Below are 21,901 nucleotides of genomic sequence, written 5' to 3'. Positions count from 1 at the left end.
CTGAAAACTGTAACGTCCAGGTTCAGGAGCAGCTTCTTCCCTACAACCATCAGGCTATTAAACATTACAACCTCCAAATAAACTCCAAACTACATAGATGGGGACTGGTTTTGTCTGTTTGAACTATTATTGTTTTTTGGTGTTTATGCGTATGTATGTATGTGTGTTTGTGTGTATACAGTATATATATACACATGCACACACACACACACACACATACATACACACACAAACACACACACACACACACGTGTGTGTGTGTGTGTGTGTGTGTGTGTGTGTGTGTGTGTGTTATATATAATATATAAGGAAACTTTTTTCATTTATTATATTATTTGCAGAGTTCTATGTTTACATATGCTGTTGTACTGCTGCAAGTAAGAATTCCATAGTTCTGTGTGAAGCATATGACTTGACTCATGATATAATGCAATGATCATGGGGAACCACAGTCCTCAGTAGGTCAGTTCATCATATACTTCGACACTGAGCTCTCCGGCTTTATTTTTAATTTGTTCATTTCTTGACCTACGGTGCTTGGTCTTCTAGGATTCAAATCTGACGATGCCCCACAAAAGCAGCAAACAATAGCCCGCTTTCTGTCGAGCTGCGATCCACGTGCTGTAATGTGTGAGTATTATACGGTATCGACACAATGATACACCTCTTTTGAAACAGCTGCACGCAGGGCTTGGAGCAGGAACACACAGGAGTCATTATGTGATGAGGGTTGTGCAGAGCTACAAGTCTGGGCTGGACCCTGCAGCATTGAGTTGTAGGCATATCAGTATTTTGACCAGTTTCGATTTCACTCTTTTTTATATACTTCAAGGTGACATTTAACCTTGTCTATTACCAGAAATGCTTCTTATTAATTACGCCTCTCCCGGAATCATTCAGGAAGTTCACGACCATTTAAAGCTAGTGATTTTGAATTTTAATTGCTACGTTAGAATACAAGATAGACAAATTTCACTCGGTAAGTACCCCAATCAATATTGTGTTCATGGGCCAATATTTTAGTAATGTTGGTTGAAAATAAATATCGATTGTGCAATAAAATAAAATAATACCAGCCCATTTTTATGAAGGCACCAGAGCGGACAGAGATGGCCTGGATTTCCCATCCTGGGTAAAAGACGGTAGCTGCAGTACCGCAGCATTTCCTGTATTAAATAACTAGGTGCGGGTGTAATTCGGCATCTGCAGAAGGAATGGATAGGCGATGTTTCAGATCAGGACCTTTCTTCAGATTGCAGACCCTTCTTTAGTCTGAAGGGTCCCAATCTGAAATGTTGCCCGTCCATTCCATCCGCAGATGCGGCCTGAAGCTATCCAGCATTTTGCTCTTTCCTCAAGATTCCAGCATCTGCAGTTCCTCGTGTTAGCATTGCCTTTGTGTTGGCCCGATGTGTTAGATTGGATATTCCAATGTTTCTGGTGAGTGACTTGAACGCATAATTTTCTGATTCAGAGGAAAGAGTGAACAACAGCTAAAGTCGCAACACTTAGAAAGCCTTTAAGTTTAGAGTAATTTAAGTTTAGTTTAGAGATACAGTGCGGAAACAGACCCTTCGGCCCACTGAGTCCGTGCCGACTAGCGATCTCTGTACACTAACACTATCATGCACACTAGGGACAATTTACAATTTTTACCGAAGCCGATTAACCTACAAAATTGTACGTCTTTGGAGTGTGGGAGGAAACCGGAGCATCCTGGGAAACCCATGCAGTCACGGAGAGAATGTACAAACTCCATACCGACAGCACCTGTAATCAGGATCGAACCCGGGACTCTGGCGCTGTAAGGCAGCAACTCTACCGCTGCGCCACCGTGCCGCTCTGTAAAAGTTTATGTTTGAAACACATTGAAAAAGACAATATTTCTCTTATGATGTTGCCAAGTTTAGATGGTTCCTCTCACAATCTGGATCATATACTTGAGGGGTGGGTGATTTATGTTAAAAAAAATAGCTCTGTATATATTGGCTGGTGATGTGGAGCCCCTCCTCTTATTGTAAGACAAATGAAAATAGAATAGAGTCAATGCCGTGGAATAGCTAAGTGCGGAGTGTGGCTGCTGCAAGGCACTTTGATCATACAGTGCTCACAGTCTTTAATCTCAACCAGCAGATGGGCCAATACATGTGTTCCCTCAGGGACAGTCTTCTTGCAGCCAAGAATAGCAGAAGGAGCTTAAATGAAACTGGTTCATTAAAATGCAATTAATGCAATTCTAAAGAGCTATAAAGAAGTGTTCATGGTATACTGGAACTCTGTTGACATAAGTGTACAGTACATTAAGGGTAAGTGGAGTAAATTACCTGATCCGTGGGCTTATTTAAATGCTTTGGATAGTAATAGGCATCGAGGACCTCGACGCGAATGTTTGGCTAACCTGCAAAACTTTATCTTAATTTTCCAATGACAGGGAGAGGAAATAACTGAAGATTTTTAAATATTGTGCTTCCTTTTGATGAAAGCGCAGAATGTGTTCACCTGCTGTTTATACTAAACTGGTGATATTTAACAGATTTGATCTGGTTAATTTTATAAGGTACACAGCAATCTTCTAAGGCACCAATTCCAAGTATATAATATTACGCAGGAAGAGGTTGCTGGATTACACTTACTAATCGATTCCATCCCCACCCGGTAGATTTGAGGCAAATTAGACGGAAAACCCTTGGTCTATTTAGACTCACATTCCGACTGGGTGTAGGTTTCAAGTGGAGCCACATGACCCTGGAGCACTCTGCCTCTATACATTTACAATGTCTCCATGCACATGAGTGATGTGCACCTTCCCACTGCAATTTATGACTTCTAGTCACATTTCCCTTCATACTTACTCTACCCTTCTTCTCTGGGAAATGTTTTGCACTATTTCTATTCTAACAGTTGGCAAATCTCACTGTTGTGAGGATGGTTCATGCTGCCCCTTACCCTGCTCCAAGCTCACGAATGGAACTCCACTATGAGTAAGCTCATTCACAGTGGAGGGAAGCTTTTCAGATTGAAGATCTGTGTCCAGTGACGTGCTGCAGGAATTGGTGCTAGGTTCACTATTGTACATCATCGATATTGACAATTTGGATGGGAAGGTACATGGCATGGCCAAAGATAGACACAAATTGCTGGAGTAATTCAGCGGATCAGGCAGCATCTCTGGAGAAAAGGGATGGGTGATGTTTTGGGTCAGGAAGTAGAGGGAAGGGAACTGGAGGTAAAAAAGGGCCAGAACAAAGCAGGGCTGGCCAAAGATCTTATAGCTATAGGATCTTTGGGGCCGGCAAAACAGGCCACATAGGCACATTGTTTGCTGGGAAGAGGTGATAGTTAGTTAGATAGTCTAGGAGATGTCCCTACGACTGGTAGTGTAATGTTCAGTGAAGAACTCTATACAAGACTAGAACAGGATCTAGATTAACTGGGAAAGTGGGTCAAGGACAGGCAGATGGAATTTAAATAAGACAAATGAAAAAGTATTGTATTTTGCAAAGTCAATGCAGGGCAGAGCATACCCAGTAAGTAGCGGGGCTCTGGGAGGTGTTATAAAACAGAGAGAGACATAGGGGTGCAAATCATAGTTCCCTACAAATGGCGACACAGGTAGACATGATGGTAAAGAAAAAGTTTGGCATGCTTGTCTTTATCGGTCAGGGCACTGACTACAGGAATTTGAGCATCATTTTACAACTATACAAGTCACTGGTGAGGCCACATTTATGGTGTTGTGTATAGTTCTGGTCGCTTAGCTCTAGGAAGGATGTCACCAAGCTGGAAAGGCTGTGCAAAAGATTCACAAGGATGTTACTGGGACTGGATGTTTTGACTAATAAGGAGAGACTGAATACGCTGGATCATTTTACCCTGGAGTGCAGGAAGCGAAGGGGTGACTTTATAGAGTAATACAAAAATTATGAGGGGAATAGATAAAGTGAATGATTACACTTTTTCCCAGAGTAGCGGCGTCTAAAACTAGTGTGCATCGTTTTAAGATGAGAGGGGAATGATTTAAGGGGTACCAGAGGAGAAAACTTTTCACACAGAGGGTGGTAGGTATCTGGAATGAACTGCCAAGGGAAGGGGTTGAGGCAGGTACCATTATAATAATGAAAAGTTGTTTAGACAGGCACATGGATTGAGAGTCATGGAGTCATAGAGCATAGAAACAGATCCTTTGGCCTAACTTACCCACACTGGCCAACATGCTCCATCTGCACTCATCCCACTCATCCATGTGCCTATCCAAATGTCTCATAAATGTTATGAATGTTATGATAGTACCTGCAGGAAATGTTTAGAGGGACTTGGGCCAAATGCAGGCAAGTGGGGCAAACCTCAACTCGGCACCTTGGTCAGCATGGACGAGTTGGGCCTAAAGGCCTATTTATATGCTGTGTAACTCTATGGCTCTGTGAGCAGGCTTATATCCTTTTGCCTTTCTGTTCTGCAATTTGGCTGAAGGCAGAAGTAACACTGAAGTGGATGTTGGTATTGATTCATTTTGTTCCTTATTTGAAATGGTTCAACAAAGCATGCTGATCTGATTCATTTAGTGCAATTTATCCCTGCGCATTCACATAGAAATAATGATTACATTAAGCTGTCTAGCTAAACCCCTCACCCTCTTTTCAGCAACTATGATTATCTGTCCTTCGGCCCTTCTGTCAACGCAGTTCTTGCTGGTTTATAGAATGAGACTGAAGCTCAAGGGACCAACGAAGAGTGTAACACAGCAGTGGGCTGAGGAAGCTGAGAGTCAAGTTCAGGACTGCATTGAGATTATCGGTCCTTTAGTTTAGTTTAGTTTAGCAGCATGGAAATGGGATACTTGGCCCACTGAGTCGACACCACACATCAATCACTCATGTTCTATGTTACCCCACCCGAAGACCCAGGGCAATTGACAGAGGCCCAATTAACCTATAAACCTGCTCGTCTTGGGGGAGTGGGAGAAAGTTCACGCAGTCACAGGTGGAAGTGCAAACTCCACACAGGCAGCACCCTAGGTCGGGATCGAACCCGCGTCTGTAGAGCTCTGAGGCAGCAACTCTGCAAGCTGTGCTACCGGGCCGCCCTATGGAACATGTTCTAGACCACTTTTTGGAGCGCAGGAGGATGAGGGGTGATCTTCTAGAGGTGTATAAGATCATGAGAGGAATAGATCAGGTAATGCACAGTCTCTTGCCCAGGGTAGGGGAATCGAGGACCAGAGGACATAGGTTTCAAGATACAAGATTCAAGAGATTCAAGAGAGTTTATTGTCATGTGTCCTAGATAGGACAATGAAATATATATATATATATATATATATATATACACACACATAAATAAACAGATAAAGTGCAATGGGCTATTAATGGCAGAGTTTTGTTTGAGTTGAGTTTAATAGCCTGATGGCTGTGGGGACGTAGCTATTCCTGAACCTGGATGTTGCAGATTTCAGGCTCCTGTACCTTCTACCTGAAGGCAGTGGAGAGATGAGTGAGTGGCCAGGATGATGTGGATCCTTGATGATGCTGGCAGCCTTTTTAAGGCAGCGACTGCGATAGATCCCCTCGATGGTAGGGAGGTCAGAGCCGATGATGGACTGGGCAGTGTTTACAACTTTTTGCAGTCTTTTCCGCTCCTGGGCCCTCAAGTTGCTGAACCAAGCCATGATTTAAGGTGAAGGGGAAAAGATTTAATAGGAATCTGAGGGGTAACTTTTTCACACACAGGTTGATGGATGTATGGAACGAGCTGCCAGAGGAAGTAGTTGAGGCAGAGACTATCCCGACATTGAAGAAGCAGTCTGACAGGTACATTGGTAGGACAGGTTTGGAGGGATAAGGACCAAATGCTGGCAGGTGGGACTAGTGTAGCTGGGACATGTTAGCTGGTGTGGGCAAGTTGGGTCAAAGGACCTGTTTCCACACTGTAACACTCTGTGACTCTGACTCTATGACTTCACTGAGCCTGAATGAGTACATCTGAGCCATCTTCCAGAAATACCTTGACCACTGCATTCTGACAAAGACAATTGGGCTTTACCCTAACCAGTACCTTGATATTGGCTCTCTGCTAAAGTCAAGAACCAAAGCTTTCAAGTAGGATGAACCCACACTGTACAAGAAGGCCAGTATGATCTCCACAAGAGCGGTCTGTGATTTGTTTATTTATTTATTTATTTAATTTATTGTCATTCCATAAAAACATGTTTCCACATGAATCATGAATGAAATTTGTACTCAGGTCCGAGCAGTAAGACATCAATAAATTCTAACATATAAAAACCTTCCACAATAAAATCTAAATAATAATGAGCCTATGAATAAATAGTAAAAAGTAAAAAAAAGCAGCATGGTTTTAATGACAGCAGCACAATAATGTCCATAGCAGCAGCAGTAGCAGCAGAGTTCACAGAGGTAGTGAGGGTTCAGTCAGCGAGGTAGGGAGTTTAAAAGTCTCATGGCCTCGGGAAAGAAGCTGGCTTTCAGCCTTGTTGTCCTGGCCTTTATGCTGCGCAGCCTTCTCCCTGAGGGGAGGGGGGCAAAGGGTCCATTTGCCGGGTGGGTGCGGGTCCTTCATGATGTTTGAGGCTCTGCTCTTGCACCTGCTGATGTAAATGTCCTCAATGGCAGGGAGGCAGTTATTTGTGATTTTTTTGGGGGCAGATTTGACCACCCTCTGCAACGCCTTCCTGTCAGCAGCAGAGCAGTTTCCGTGCCACGCTGTGATACGCGATGTGAGGACGCTCTCCAACACACACCTGTAAAATGATGTCAGGACTGGGGTGCTGAGGCCAGCACGCTTCAGCCTCCTCAAGAAGCGTTGGTGGGCTTTTTTAATGATGCTGGCCGTGTTGCAGGTCCAGGTGAGGTCGTTAGAAATGTGCACCCCCAGATATTTAAAACTGGACACCATCTCCACAGCTTCCCCTCCGATGTAGAGGGGAGGGGGGGTGTAGCCGCTTTTCCTGAAGTCCACAATCACCTCCTTTGTCTTCCCCACGTTGATGTAGAGGTTGTTTGCTTTACACCAGACTTCAAGTTCTCCCACCTCCCGTCTGTAGCCCGACTCGTCATTGTAGGAGAATAATCCCACCACGGCCGTGTCATCTGTAAATTTCACAATGTGACTATTCGGGTGTTTGGGTGAATAAGTGAGAAGAGTGTACAGCAGGGGGCTCAGGACACATCCCTGTGGGGAGCTGGTGTTGGTAATGGGGGGGGGGCTGTTGGCCTGTTGGGCAGGAAGTCTAGTGCCCAGTTGCACACGGATGGTTTAAGTCCAAGCAGCAGCAGTTTGTTGACTAAAGTCTGTGGAATGATGGCATTGAAGGCAGAACTAAAGTCCAAGATGCCATGTAAGATTTGCAGAACAAGCTGGAGGATCAATGCAAGTGGATGATCGCGGCAACTAATCTATCCTTGCACTAAACGTTATTTCCTTTATCTTCTTCTTCTTGTGTTTGAGGCAGCAGAAGTCTGCAGCAGGGTGATGCCACCCGGTTTGACATCCGCAGGTGCCCGCTCTAAAGAGGGCGCATGCTCCGGGTTGGCGCCAAGCTGCGGCGCTGCTGCTGTCTCGGTTTGTTGTCGTTCGCCTGCCTGAGGTCAGTTGACAGGGCTCACCACGGGGAGGTCGACAACACAAACCCCTCTCTTTATCATGTACCTGTAGGCTGCGGATGGCTCGATTGTAATCATGTATTGTCTTTCTGTTGACTGGATAGCACACAACAAAACCTTTTCACTATATCTCAGTACACGTGGCAATAAACTAAATTAAACTAAACTGTGGCAGGACGTGAATACTATCTTGGACTGCAAGCCAAAAATTAGGAGGGATTTCCAGCAACAATACATCACTGCCAGATGAGCTCAAAGCCTTTTTGCCCGTTTTGAACAGGTAAAGAGAGTTCCCTGTCGGTGTGATCTCCAGTCCTTCTGGCTATTTGCCACACATATCAGTGGCAGAAGTCAATTTGGATTTCACAAGTTTAAACTCTTGCAAGGCGGCTGACCTAGACAGTGAACTGGACAGCTTCTGGTCAAGTGCACATCAATCTTCATCAGCATCTTTAACCTCTCACTTCAACGGTCTATCTGCTTCAACAAAACCCTCATCATTCCAGTCTTGACCTACCTCAAAGACCATCACACAGTAGATCTAACTTCAACTTGAATTAAGTGCTTTGAAGGGCTGGCATGGGCCACATCTCCTCTAGTCTTCTGGGTACTCTAGATCCCTAGTGATTTGTGTGCAGAAAGAATAGTTCTCCCTGCACACCATGAATGTGTGGTCAAGATCACAATAATGAAGAAACAAAGTGTGGGCATGTGTTCGAGAACTTTGTGCCATGTTGTCAGGCCAACAACCTAGTCATTAATGTCAGCAAGACCCAAGAGTTGGTTACAACCCAGTGGTATGAATGTTGATTTCTCTAATTTCAAGTACCCCCCCCCCCACACACACCCACACACCCTCACCCTAATCATCCTACCAGTTCCACTGTTCACATCCTTGTATCCCTCTAATTAACCATATAACAATTACAGCACGGAAACAGGCCATCTCGGCCCTACAAGTCCGTGCCGAACAATTATTTCCCCTTAGTCCCACCTGCCTGCACTCATACCATAACCCTCCATTCCCTTCTCATCCATATGCCTATCCAATTTATTTTTAAATGATACCAACGAACCTGCCTCCACCACTTCCACTGGAAGCTCATTCCACACCACTACCACTCTCTGAGTAAAGAAGTTCCCCCTCATGTTACCCCTAAACTTCTGTCCCTTAATTCTGAAGTCATGTCCTCTTGTTTGAATCTTCCCTATTCTCAAAGGGAAAAGCTTGTCCACATCAACTTTGTCTATCCCTCTCATCACTTTAAAGACCTCTATCAAGTCCCCCCAACCTTCTGCGCTCCAGAGAATAAAGACCTAACTTATTCAACCTTTCTCTGTAACTTAGTTGTTGAAACCCAGGCAACATTCTAGTAAATCTCCTCTGTACTCTCTCTATTTTGTTGACATCCTTCCTATAATTGGGCGACCAAAATTGTACACCACACTCCAGATTTGGTCTCACCAATGCCTTGTACAATTTTAACATTACATCCCAGCTTCTATACTCAATGCTCTGATTTATAAAGGTAAGATTATTGCCGCACATAAGTACCATACTCAATTAACCACCGAATGCTTACAAAAACAGCCCACTGAATCGCTAGAATTTCTAGCCTCAGTTGTGGTTTCAACTATAAACAACCGAGTGGGACAACAGGTAAAGCTGCTGCCTCACAGCGCAAGTGACCCGGGTTCATTCCTGACTTCGGGTGCTGTCTGTGTGGAATTTGCACATTCCCTCTGTGACCGGGTGGGTTTCCTCACGGTGCACCAGTTTCCTCCCATATCTCAAAGATGTGCAGGGTTTTTATAGGTTAATTAGCATCTGTAAATTGCCCCTACTGTATAGGGAGTGGATGTGAAAATGGGAACACAACGAACTAGTGTAAGCGGGTGAATGATATTCAGTGTGGACTCGGTGGGCCAAAAGGCATGTTTACAAACTGTTTCTCTAAAACTAATGGGGGGGGGGGGGGGCAGCACGGTGGTGCAAGGGGAGAGTTACTGCATTACGGTGCAAGACACCTGACTTCAATCCTGACCACGGGTGCTGTCTGTACGGTGTCTGTACATTCTCCCTGTGACTGTGTGGGTTTGCTCCGTGTGCTCCGGTTTCCTCCCACATTCCAAAGATGTACAGGTTTGTAGGCTAATTGCCATTGGTAAAACAGTGCATTGTGGTGGTGTTCAGGGATCTAGTGTTGATGTGCGAGGATCGCTGGTCGATGCGAACTCAGTGGGCCGAAGGGCCTGTTTCCATGCTGTATCTCTAAACTAAACTAAACTAAACTAAACTAAACTAATCTAATATTTTAAATGTCAAATAGCTCACTTTATTCACGCCTGTTCGCATTCTGCACAAGATCAAAAAACCCGTCAACGATGTGTAACGATTGAATTGATTAGATGCCAGTCGTAGCTCAGTGGTTGCACTCTGTAAGGTTCAAATTTCACTTCAAAGACTCGCACTAAATCCCGACGGACAACCGGTGCAGTACAGAGAACGTGCTCCCCACTCACCAGTGCTGTCTTTCAACCAAGATGTTGTTTGCTTGTTGCCCTGAGTGCACATTAATGAGTCCAATGCAAGTTATGGAGGAGCAGGAGAGAAATTCTTTCTACTGCCCTGGCCTAATATTACTCCTTAACCAATACTCAACAAACTGATAGGCGACACAAGAAACTGTAGACACAAAACGCTGGAGTAACCCAGCGGGACAGGCAGCATCTCTGGAGAGAAGGAATGGGTGAGGTTTTGCGTCGAGACACTTCTTCAGACTAATATCAGGGGAGGGGGCAAGACAGAGATAGAATGTAGTCGGAGACAGTAAGTCTGGTGGGAGAACTGGGAAAGGGGAGGGGATGGAGAGAGAGGGAAAGCAAGTGCTATTTGAAGTTGGAGAAGTCAATGCTCATACCGCTGGGGTGTAAGCTACCCAAGCAAAATATAAGGTGCTGTTTCTCCAATTTGCGCTGGGCCTCATTCTGACAATGGAGGGGGCTCTGGACAGAAAGGTCAGATTAGGAATGGGAGGGGGAGTTAAAGTGCTGAGCAACCGGGAGATCCGGTAGGTTAAGGCAGACTGAGCGGAGTGTTCAGCGAAATGATCGCTGAGCCTGCGCTTGGGCTCGCCGATGTACAGAAGTTGACACCTAGAACAGCGGATACAGTAGATGAGGTTGGAGGAGGTGCAAGTGAACCTCTGCCTCACCTGAAAAGACTGTCGTGGTCCTTGGATGGAGTCGAGGGGGGAGGTAAAGGGACATGTGTTGCATCTATTGCGGTTGCAAGGGAAAGTACCTGGGGATGGGATGGTTTGGGTGAGAAGGGACGAGTTGACCACAGAGTTGTGGAGGGAAGCAGAAAGGGGTGGAGATGGGAAGATGTGGCCAGTAGTGGGATCCCGTTGGAGGTGGCGAAAGTGTTGGAGGATTATATGTTGTTCTCTGAGGAAAACAGAAATTGTAGATGCTGGTTTGCGAAAAAAGACACAAAGTGCTGGAGTAACTCAGCTGGTCAGGCAGCATCTCTGGAGAACACGGATATACGTGACGTTTCAAGTCGTGACCTTCCTTCAGAAGACTCTTCCTCAGTCCCGACCCGAAACATCACCTGTCCATGTTCTCCAGAGATGCTGCCTGACCCGCTGAGTTACTCCAACAATTTGGGCCTTTTTATTTGATAAACTGATCATTATCTCACTGCAGGATGTATAGGATGGAACTGCAGAAGCAGGGTTAAATCGAAGGTGATCACAAAATGCTGGAGTAACTCAGCAGGACAGGCAGCATCGCTTGAAAGGAGGAATGGGTGACGTTTCGGGTCGAGACCCTTCTTCAGACCACCCACTCGCCTGACATCAGTCTGAAGAAGGGTCTCGATTATCTTTGATTATCTCACTGCATTTGTATTGGTTGCGAGTTCACGAAAAGCTCAGTAGAAATGTAAATGTTAATCAGAAGGACCTGGCGGGCGCTGCCTGTAGGGGGGTTGCTCAGAAGCCACCGAGTTCGACCCTGAAGACGGGAGAGTTAAGGAGGAGGCTGAGATGAGATGAGTGGGCCGGGAGGAGAGGGAGCGGGGTACTGTCTCCAGTGCCCTCAAGGTCGGCTGCAGGAGGTGCCCCCCAGGACACAAAGGTGGTTGAACAAGGAGAGGGATGTTGGTTTGTGGGATGAGCTGGTTGAGGGTGGCAGAGGTGGCCCTGCAGCAGCCTGGAGCTAAGCTGGGCTTTCCTGTATCGAGGGGGGGTCTCCAGTACATCCAGCATGTGGACCGGACTTTGGACAATTTATTTTTGTACATGGCGCCAACATCTGGAGGCTCGTGCATGTGTGAGTTATGCAAAAAGGAATTTTACTGTGCAGTGCATACGTGACAATAAGGAGCTATTGAGAAAATAACATACTTGTTAGCATCATTATTTCACTTCGTACAATCTCGTTTGCTGTTCCAAATTCTTCTCATGGTCAAAAACATCCCCGACACGTGTTCATGGAGTGTGATCGTGAATGCTGGCAAACTTAGTGACGGCTGGAGGTATCACAGCCAAGTCCAATGCGGTCTTCTTCCAATGTGTGGAAAGGATGAATTGTAGCACGGCTCTCTGGATTACTGTTATGAATGAGGCTTTGGCTGCTGTTCCTCTACCTAACCCAGACTCAGTCAGGACGATCATATATCCTCTATCATTACCCAGGCTGACCTCAGCAAAGATTAGCAATGAACAAATGGAATATGAATACAGTCTTGCTGACTGAACTTACTGAGCCACGAGGATAACATGTGTGGCTTTAGTTTGTTAACGAGGTACTGCCAGAACACTGAGTGAAAATGCTCAGCTATAAATTTATTGTCAGCCAATTCATCAGTGAAGAACATGAAGAGGAATGGGGGAGGGAATTAAAGATCAGTTCTTTGGATCATTCTTCTGTAGCTTACAGCTAGCTGTGGACAGCAGGGGAACGGGCTATTTTTCAGGGTGGGAGAAGGTGCTGGGTTGGGCAGGGATATAAAAATATCTCTTACAATAAAACGCTGCTTGGATTACCAAGAGATTGTGGGGTAGTGTATGCCATTTGCCACATTGTGTTTGCACCATCGTGGCTTGGCTTTGAATCAAGCACCAACCATAGAGATGTTTAAACCATGTTTAAAAATCATTACAGTGGTGCAGCGGTTGAGTTGCTGCCTTACAGCGCCAGAGACCCGGGTTCGACCCCGACTACGGGCACTGCCTATACGTAGTTGGTACATTCACCCTGTGACCCCACCGTGGGCTTTCTCTGGGTGCTCTGATTTCCTCCCACACCCCAAAGACGTACAGGCTTGAAGGTTAATTGGCTTTGGTAAGCATTGTAAATTGTCCCTAATGTGTTGGATAGTGCTTGTGTGATTGCTGTGGGGGCCTGGAAACAGGCCCTTCAGTCCACCAAGTCCACCCCAACCATTGATCACCCGAACACTAGTTATCCCACTTTTCCATCCTACACACTAGGGACAATTTATAGAGGACCTGGAGTAAACACACATGCACCACAGGTTACAAACTTCACATAGACGGTACCTGGAGTCAGGATCGAACCCAAATCTTTGGCACTGTGAGGCAGCACCTCTACCGCTGTGCCACCTTTGCATAAGATCCATGATTTGTCCAGAAGATAGTAATAAACTATATTTGCCAAACGGTGATGACTTTCATCATGAACATTTCTGGATGTGTGATGTGTGAATCTATCTTTTATAAGCACAGCCTGGTATGTCGACCTGTGGAACATGTCAGTCCCAGGATTGTTCCAGAAGCTGCTAATCTCACCAGTTAATACCGTCACCTTGACTAATGCGATTAGAATGTGCAATTTTTGTGTGACAATAGAAGTGGCAAAGATTTTCTTTTTTTTACGAGAGATACAGCAGGGAAACAGGCCCTTCAGCCCACTGAGTCCGCACTGACCATCGATCCCCGCACATTAACACTATCCGACACACACTAGGGACAATTTACACATACACCAAGCCAATTAACCTACATACCTGTACATCTTTGGAGTGTGGGAGGAAACTGAAGATCTCGGATAAAACCCACGCGGTCATGGGTAGAACGTACAAACTCCGTACAGACAGCACCCATATCGGGATAGAAGCCGGGTCTCCGGCACTGCAAGCGCTGGAAGGCAGCAACTCTACCGCTGCATCAGCATGACTGTGTCTCCTAGCAGACAATTTTGGACATACCCTGACTGCACGGCCCACATTTGACTGAAACTAACCACTCTCCCATTGACCATCTACGCTTCACGCCAACTGGGCAAGGCCACAAGCACAATCAAGGACCAGTTTCACCCCGGTCACTCCCTTCTCTCCCCTTTCCCATCAGGCAAGAGGTACAGAAGTGTGAAAACACGCAGAGACAGTTTTATCCCAGCTGTTATCAGGCAACTGAACCATCCTATCACCAACTAGAGAGTGGTCCTGACCTTCCATCTACCTCATAGGAGACCATTGAACTATCTTTAGTCAGACTTTATCTTGCACTAATGTTGTACCCTCTATCCTTTACCTGTGCGCTGTGAACAACTTGATTGTATTCGTGCACGTAGTAAACCCTCGTTTTAATGGACCTCTTTATAACAGATTTTGGTTATAACAGACGGACTTGCTAATGCCTTCCCTGGCTCGTACCCTGCCTCTCCCCCCCCACCCCCCCACGCCGGCTGTTTACAGCTCCTACTTCCGATGACACCCCCGTCACGCAATGTGCACCAGGGAGCCCATCGCCACCCACCGCACGGTCCGATTGATGTGGCTGTTGTTGCAGCTCACATTGTAGCCCCTGGGACAGCGTTTTCTTCAGGTCGCTGCCACAGACAGGATGCGCTCGGTCACCCTGTGGCTTCCTCTGCTCTCACCAGCTGCCGCTACTTCCAGTCGGCCATTGTTGTCCACTCCCTGCTCCATTTAGGCCTCCTCTTCCTTCACCTGTCGCTCTGTCCACTAGGCCTCTGCCCCCTCCACCTTGGAAGAAGTTGGCGAATGCGGGGGCGAAGGAGGCGGAGGTGGCAGTGGAGAGGGGAATAAAGCAACGGCCGACAGGATGAAGGGGCAGCTGGTGAGAGGGGAGGGAGCCCCATGCTCCCCACGGCCTGAAGAAAGCCCTATTGGGCAGGGGCAACAACAAGAGCCGCAACAACAGCCACATCAGACCGTGCGTTAACAGGTGAGGAAGGGCGAGCTGGTGCCGATCAACAGCATCGCCACCTAGTATTAAGGTAAAACGACACCTTAAACTCAGCCTGAATCCACTGAAGGGTCCCGATGCCATCAAGCCAGAGATTGATGGCATCCAGATCTCCAGAGATGCTGCCAGACCCGTTGAGTTACTCCAGCACTTTGTGGCCTTTTGTGTGTCAACTATATACAACGATAATACCTTACTCAGTTATAGCCGACAATCAGCAATAACAGACACCATCCCCCTCACTATGGTTTGTTATAAAGAGGGTTTACTGCAGTCTTTTCTCTGACTGGACAGCACATAAACAAATGCTTTTCACTGTACCTTGGTATAATAATAAACTAAACTAAACTAAACTCAACTAAACTGAAGTACACCTATTGAGTAGTATACCAGCACTTACATTGACACATAGACAATATGTGCAGGAGTAGGCCATTCAGCCCTTCGAGCCAGCACCGCCAATCAATGTGATCATGGCTGATCAACCCTAATCAGTACCCCGTTCCTGCCTTCTGCCCATATACCTTGATTCCGCTAGCCCCAAGAGCTCTATCTAACTCTCTTTTGAATGCATCAAGTGAATGGGCCATCACTGCCTTCTGAGGCAGAGAATTCGACAAATTCACAACTCTTTGGATGAAAAAGTTTTCCCCCATCTTATTTCTAAATGGCCTAACCCTTATTCTTAAATTGTGGACATTGGTTCTGGACTTTGCCAACTGACACTTCGTATTTTACCTTCTCCCTCTCAAATTGCAGATTAAAACTTATCATATTATGGTCACTACCCCCTAATGGTTCCTTTATATATTTAGTAGAGAAAGAAAAAGAGGGGTGAGTAATGGAGGGAGTAACATTACATAGAAAATAGGTGAGTAGGCCATTCGGCCTTCAAGCCAGCACCGCCATTCAATATGATGGCTGATCATCCAGAATCAGTATTCCCCATTTCCCTTGATTCCTTTAGCCCTGAGAACTCTCTCTTGAATACATCTAGTGAATTGGCTTCACTGCCTTCTGTGGCAGAGAATTCCACAGATTCACAACTCACTGGGTGAAAAGGTTTTTCCTCATCTCAGTCCTAAATGGATTATAGTCAGATATTTCTAAACTGTGACCCCTGGTTCTGGACTCCCCCAACAACGGGAACATGTTTCCAGCATCTAGCCTGTCAAATCCCTTAAGAATTTTATATGTTTCTATAAGATCCCCTCTCGTCCTTCTAAATTCTATTCAATATAAGCCCAGTCCACCTATTTACTCCTCAAATGTCAGTCCCACCATCCCAGGAATTAACTTGGTTGAACCCATGCTGCACTCCCTTAATAGCAAGAATTAGGAGACCGAAACTGCACACAATACACCAGGTGTGGTTTCGTCAGGACCCTGTATAACTGCAGTAAACTAATATGCCATTAGCTTTCTTCACTGCTTGCCGTACCTGCATGCTTACTTTCAGTGACTGATGTACAAGGCCACCCAGGTCTCGTTGCACCTCCCCTTTTCCTAATCTGACACCATTCAGATAATAATCTGCCTTCCTGTTCTTGCCACCAAAGTGGATAACCTCACATTTATCCACAATATACTGCATCTGCCGTGCATCTGTCCACTCATCCAACCTATGCAAGTCACCCTGCAGCCTCATAGCATCATCTCCGCAGCTCATGCTGTCACCCAGCTTTGTGTCATCCGCAATTTTGGAGAAGTTACACTTAATTCCCTCGTCTAAATCATTAATATATATTGTAAATAAATGGGGTCCCAGCACTGAACCTTGTGTCACCTCACTAGTCACATTGTAACCGAGTGGGGACTGGGCAGGGAATGAAAAGGGGGATCCGGTAGGTGGGGGGAGTGGGTCGCTGAGACGGAAGGGGGGGACCTGTTTTGAGGGGCTGCCTATGGCCAAGTACAGCAGCAGGCCTTGCTCGTCGCTGGGAACAGAAGATAAAACCATTCAATGAATGTTTTATATCTTTGTTGGCACCAGCAATGTGGCGACTCTGGATTACTGCCTAGATGAGGTCTGCAATGTAATTTTACCAGGTTGAATGCAAAGCAAAGTCTAGGGGCAGGTGACTATAAACCATTTAATTATTGAGTGATTTTTTGGAATTATTTGTGGCTTTAAAACAAGCCTTCATAAGAAGGAGAGCAGTGTTATTCTCTAACACCTCACTGCCAACGGGTTGGTTCACAACACCTCTTGCCCATTCGCCATCTAAACCTGTCTATTATTTAATTCAGAGACACAGTCCAAAATCCAGATAATACCTAACTTTGCAAACCTGCAGAGCCCGCGAACAGAATCTGTCGAATCCAGCAACGATCCAATACATTTTAACATTATTGAAGGGAAGGTGAAGGAAAAAAATTAAAACACAAGATGCAGGGGGATTCAACTAATAGAGGGAGCAAGCATAGGTCATTAAGTAGAAAGTGGGAAATCAGATATAAGTACTTATTACTGGTGGTGCTAAGGGCAGCTCGATGACGCAGCGGTAGAGTTGCTGCCTTACATCGCTTGCAGCGCTAGAGACCCCGGTTAGATCCTGACTATGGGTGCTGCCTTTACAGAGTTTGCACATTCTCCCAGTGACCGCGTGGGTTTTCACCGAGATCTTTGGTTTCCTCCCACACTCCAAAGACGTACCGTACAGGTTTGTAGGTTAATTGGCTAGGGTTTGTATACTTGGTATAAGTGTAAATTGCCCCAAGTGTGTGTACGCTTGTGTTAGTGTGTGAGGATCGCTGGTTGATGCAGACTCAGTGGGCCAAAGGGACTGTTTCCACGCTGTTATGTCTAAAACTAAAAACTGATAAAATAAGGATGTGTGGATGAAGCAGGGTTGAGATGAATCCTCCCATCTGTACCTTTAACAAAACTGTGCCACTGACAACGCCGACGGAAGGACAACATCGGCAAAGCCCGGGCACAGGAAAAATAAAGGAAGATCGAAGCTTGCCGCAAACAGAGTCATTCAAAGCGCTAGCTGAAGCATGTCTGCAAGCAAGAGCAGTCAAGACCCTGGAGCTAAAGTGAACTTGCAGCATCAAGCCAGAGCAGATGCTCCAGTCAGCCATTGGATATTGAAAATATAAATAATGGAGCAAAGTTTGCAGACAATGGCAACTGGACCAAGGACAAAACCTTCGCGGATATTGTCAGCAGCTGAGTAGCCATGCAGCTAAGAACCTACCGACTACAATGGCAAAGGAAGAAAGGGGACAGAGCGAGATGGCTTGTGCCTGAATAAGGCCTGGAGCTGCACATGCTGCCGTCGCCATAGAGACTAACCTCTCCCCTGAGAAGGTTTGATGGAGTATTGTCTGGAAGACATAAGATGTGTCATACACCAGATGGTCGTGTGCTGTATAACTCAGTTATCTGTCAGCATCAAGTGATGGAATGTAGGTTGCAAATCGCTTCAGAAGACAGAACAGGGCACCATCTGTTCCTTTAGACTGAAGGCACTCATAAAATATATGGGGAGGATTTACATGAACAATAGCTGATCAAGAACAAAATGAAAAGTGTGCATGAGTTTGGCAGGGAGTGGCGGGGGGGGGGGGGGGGGGGGGGGGGTGGGGGGGGGGGGGGAGCAGAGGAGAGTGGAGTGGAAATGTATGCTGTTGGATAATAAAATATAATACTAACCTAACAAACGCACCATAGATTTAACACCTGTGCGTGTTCATAGCAGACAGACAATGTTTATATTTCAAATGATTGATACTTTGATTAAAAATAGATCACTGAAAAGCACAAATATAGCCATTCAGGGCAGCTTCGCAGTGCATTGCCACACATGTATGATGTATGGAAAACAAACCTGGTGAAGAGAAACTGGACATAAATTAGATATCTAGCTCAAGTGGCTTCGACAGTGAACGTGGGTACAAAATAGCAAAGTATTTCTGGAGTTTTGTGGACTACCTATGTCACCTATGTAAGCCCCTTGCACTCTGCAACTCAATATCACAACACTAAAGGGGCTGTCCCACTGCAGTGACCTAATTCGCGAGTTTAGAAGAGTTTAGGAGAGTTTGAAAAATGTCATGTTGAAGACCTCCTTCGACCTCCTTTGGCTATGTTGAAGACTAGCTTTGACTAGCTTCGGGAAAATTGGACACCGAATAGTGAAGACGACCTCCTTGGACTATGTTGAAGACTATCTATGACTACCTTTTATCCGGAGTTCCGGAAACCGAAAAAACTCGACTACCTTTGACGATTACCTTCAATGCCTGGGTCGCCGTGCAGTAAGCTCCGCCACCCTCGATTACCACACCCCACCACCACCCCACCCCAAATCGAATACTAACATGCCGACCTACTTCGACTAAACCTACGAGTAAAAAAAGTATTGACCTGTATTGATTTTTCCCAAGTAAAAAAAGTATTGATATTTTTACTCGCGGGCATTTTTCAACATTTTGAAAAATACGCCGCGACCTAGCTGAGGCCCCGAGTACGCAGGAACTATTCTCGAGCATGAAGGAGAGTTACAAAGACCTCCTAGGACCTTGTGTCGACCATGCTGCGAGTATGAGTCGAGGGCAAACTCGCCAGAACTCGCGGATTAGGTCGCCTCAGTGGGACAGCCCCTTAACATGACCACATAGTATCATGTCAGTTTGTTATTGAGCAGAATCTGTGTCACAGCACCATTACTCTATATTGGAATACTATAACTAAATTCAATGTCATACTACATTGGAAAGGCACAGTGGCGCAGCGGTAGAGTTGCTGCCTTACAGCGCCCGAGACCCAAGTTTATTCCAGACTATGGTGCTTTCTGTACGAAGTTTGTACTTTTTCCCTGTGACCACTTGGGTTTTCTCCGGGTGCTACGGTTTCCTCCCACACTCCACAGACTTACAGGTTTGTAGGTTAATTGGCTTTTGTAAAATTGTAAATTGTCTCTAGTGTGTAGGATTGAACTTAGTGTACGGGTGATCACTGGGCGGCGTGCACTCAGTGGGCTGAAGGACCTATTTTCACGCTATATCTCTAAAGTCAAAAGTCTCAAAGGCACATCGATGTGGTAAGTGATCAAGTTAAGGCAGAGAATTGTGGTGATTCTTAAGGGGTTGGACAGGCTAGATGCAGGAAGATCATTCCCGATGTTGGGGAAGTCTAGAACTAGGGGTCACAGTTTAAGGATAAGAGGGAAGTCTTTTAGGACCGAGATGAGAAAATCGTTTTTTTTACACAGAGAGTGGTGAATCTGTGGAATTCTCTGCCACAGAAGGTAGTTGAGGCCAGTTCATTGGCTATATTTAATAGGGAGTTAGATGTGGCCCTTGTGGCTAAAGGGATCAGGGGGTATGGAGAGAAGGCAGGGATGGGATACTGAGTTGGATGATCAGCCATGATTATATTGAACGGCGGTGCAGGCTCGAAGGGCCGAATGGCCTACTCCTGCACCTATTTTCTATGTTTCTATGTTTCTAATCATGAGATGTCTTGTTTAGTTTAGTACAGAGATGCAGCCTGGAAACAGGCCCTTCGGCCCACCGGGTCCCTGCCGACTATTGAGCACCTGCACATTAGTTCCATGTTATCACATTTTCGCATCCTACACTAGGTGCAATTTACAGAGGCCAATATAACCTACAAACCTGCACGTCTTTGGAAGATGGGAGGAAACCAGAGCACGCAGAGAAAACCCATAGAGAGAATGTACAAACTCCATACAGAGGGCACACCTAGTCAGGATCGAACCCTTAAAATTGTCCCTATTGCGTAGGAAAGAAGGAGTGTTTGGTGATTACTGGCTGGCGCAGACTCGGTGGACCGAAGGGCCTATTTCCACGCTGCATCTCTAAACTAAACTAAACTAAACTAAAGTAAACTTCTACTGGAATACTGAATGTCCATTTCAAACATGCTGCTTCTTAGTGTTATGATTGAAATGCTGCATCGATGCTGTGTCAGAGATAAATAAATCTCATCGCACTATTTACTGTAACAGTCATACGATTTATATGTTGTGATACTGAATACTAGCTCTTTAATGGTGACACTGATTAATTCTGTCATACTGTGATTTAGCGTAATTAATTGACTCAGTAAGGGAGTACGTTGCACTTACTTTATCGGATTCCTATTGCACTGACAGTACTTTGCTACGAAACAGCAGTCAGTATCCGTTGCATTTTACTGAGTAACATTTTCACTGTCCTGTAAACTGCACTGCAGCACTGCTGGATAATTTTAACCTGTACCATAAAGTGGAAGAGTTAATAGGATGAGAACCAATGTTCATTTTACACTCAGTGTGATTTTACCCTTCCACTAGGTTGACAGTGAGGAGGGAACGGGCGCAGGAAGGAAGGCAAATTGAAGCCAAAATTGATTAAATCAGAATAAACAGATGAATAGGGGCGGACAAGATTCTGGAGTAACTCAGCGAGTCAGGCAGCATCTCTGGAGGACATGGATAAGCAAAATTTCTGGTCGGGGCACATCATAACCTGAAAGATCACCTATCCATTTTCTCCGGTGTTGCCTAACCCGCTGAGTTACTCCAGCAGTTTATCCTGTTTTTGTAAATCAGCATCTTTTGTTCTTTTTTCTATTAAATGAACTCGTTTTTCAGCATTTTCAGCTAATAAAAGTTGATATTTGGTGATTTTAGTTTTGTTCTTTTTAGAGAAAACCATGGAAACAGGCTCTTCAGCCCACAGAGCCTGAGCCGACCAGTGAATCCCATCCACCAGCACTATCCTACACACTAGGGACAATTTACAATTTTTACCGAAGCCAATTCACCTACAAACCCGTATGTCTTTGTAGTGTGGGAGGAAACCGGAGCAACCGGAGAAAACCCACGGGGTCACGGGGAGAACGTACAAACTCCATACAGACAGCACCCATATTCAGGATCAAAACCGGATCGCTGACGCAGTAAGGGAGAGTGAAATTAGTGCGATTAACAATATTTCCTAAATCCTGCCAATTACACACAAAAATAGACAACAATGGTCAGTAAATCAGATTGAGGAAATAAATGTAACTCCGCTAAATATGCA

General features: G+C 45.5%; 1 long non-coding RNA gene across 1 annotated transcript in view; it reads left to right on the top strand.

Moving 5' to 3' along the window:
* Nucleotides 1-21,901, top strand: part of LOC129705855 (uncharacterized) — a 28,093-nt gene that overhangs the window by 3,980 nt on the left and 2,212 nt on the right. Inside the window, exon 3 of the long non-coding RNA XR_008724973.1 lies at nucleotides 550-630. This is a non-coding gene — a long non-coding RNA (uncharacterized LOC129705855). The remainder of the gene's footprint in view (nucleotides 1-549; nucleotides 631-21,901) is intronic.

This window comes from Leucoraja erinacea, chromosome 18 (assembly GCF_028641065.1).
Source record: "Leucoraja erinacea ecotype New England chromosome 18, Leri_hhj_1, whole genome shotgun sequence".
Lineage (NCBI taxonomy): Eukaryota > Metazoa > Chordata > Chondrichthyes > Rajiformes > Rajidae > Leucoraja > Leucoraja erinaceus.
The sequence above is the reverse complement of the archived record's forward strand: the minus strand, read 5'-3'. Positions and strand labels throughout refer to the sequence as shown.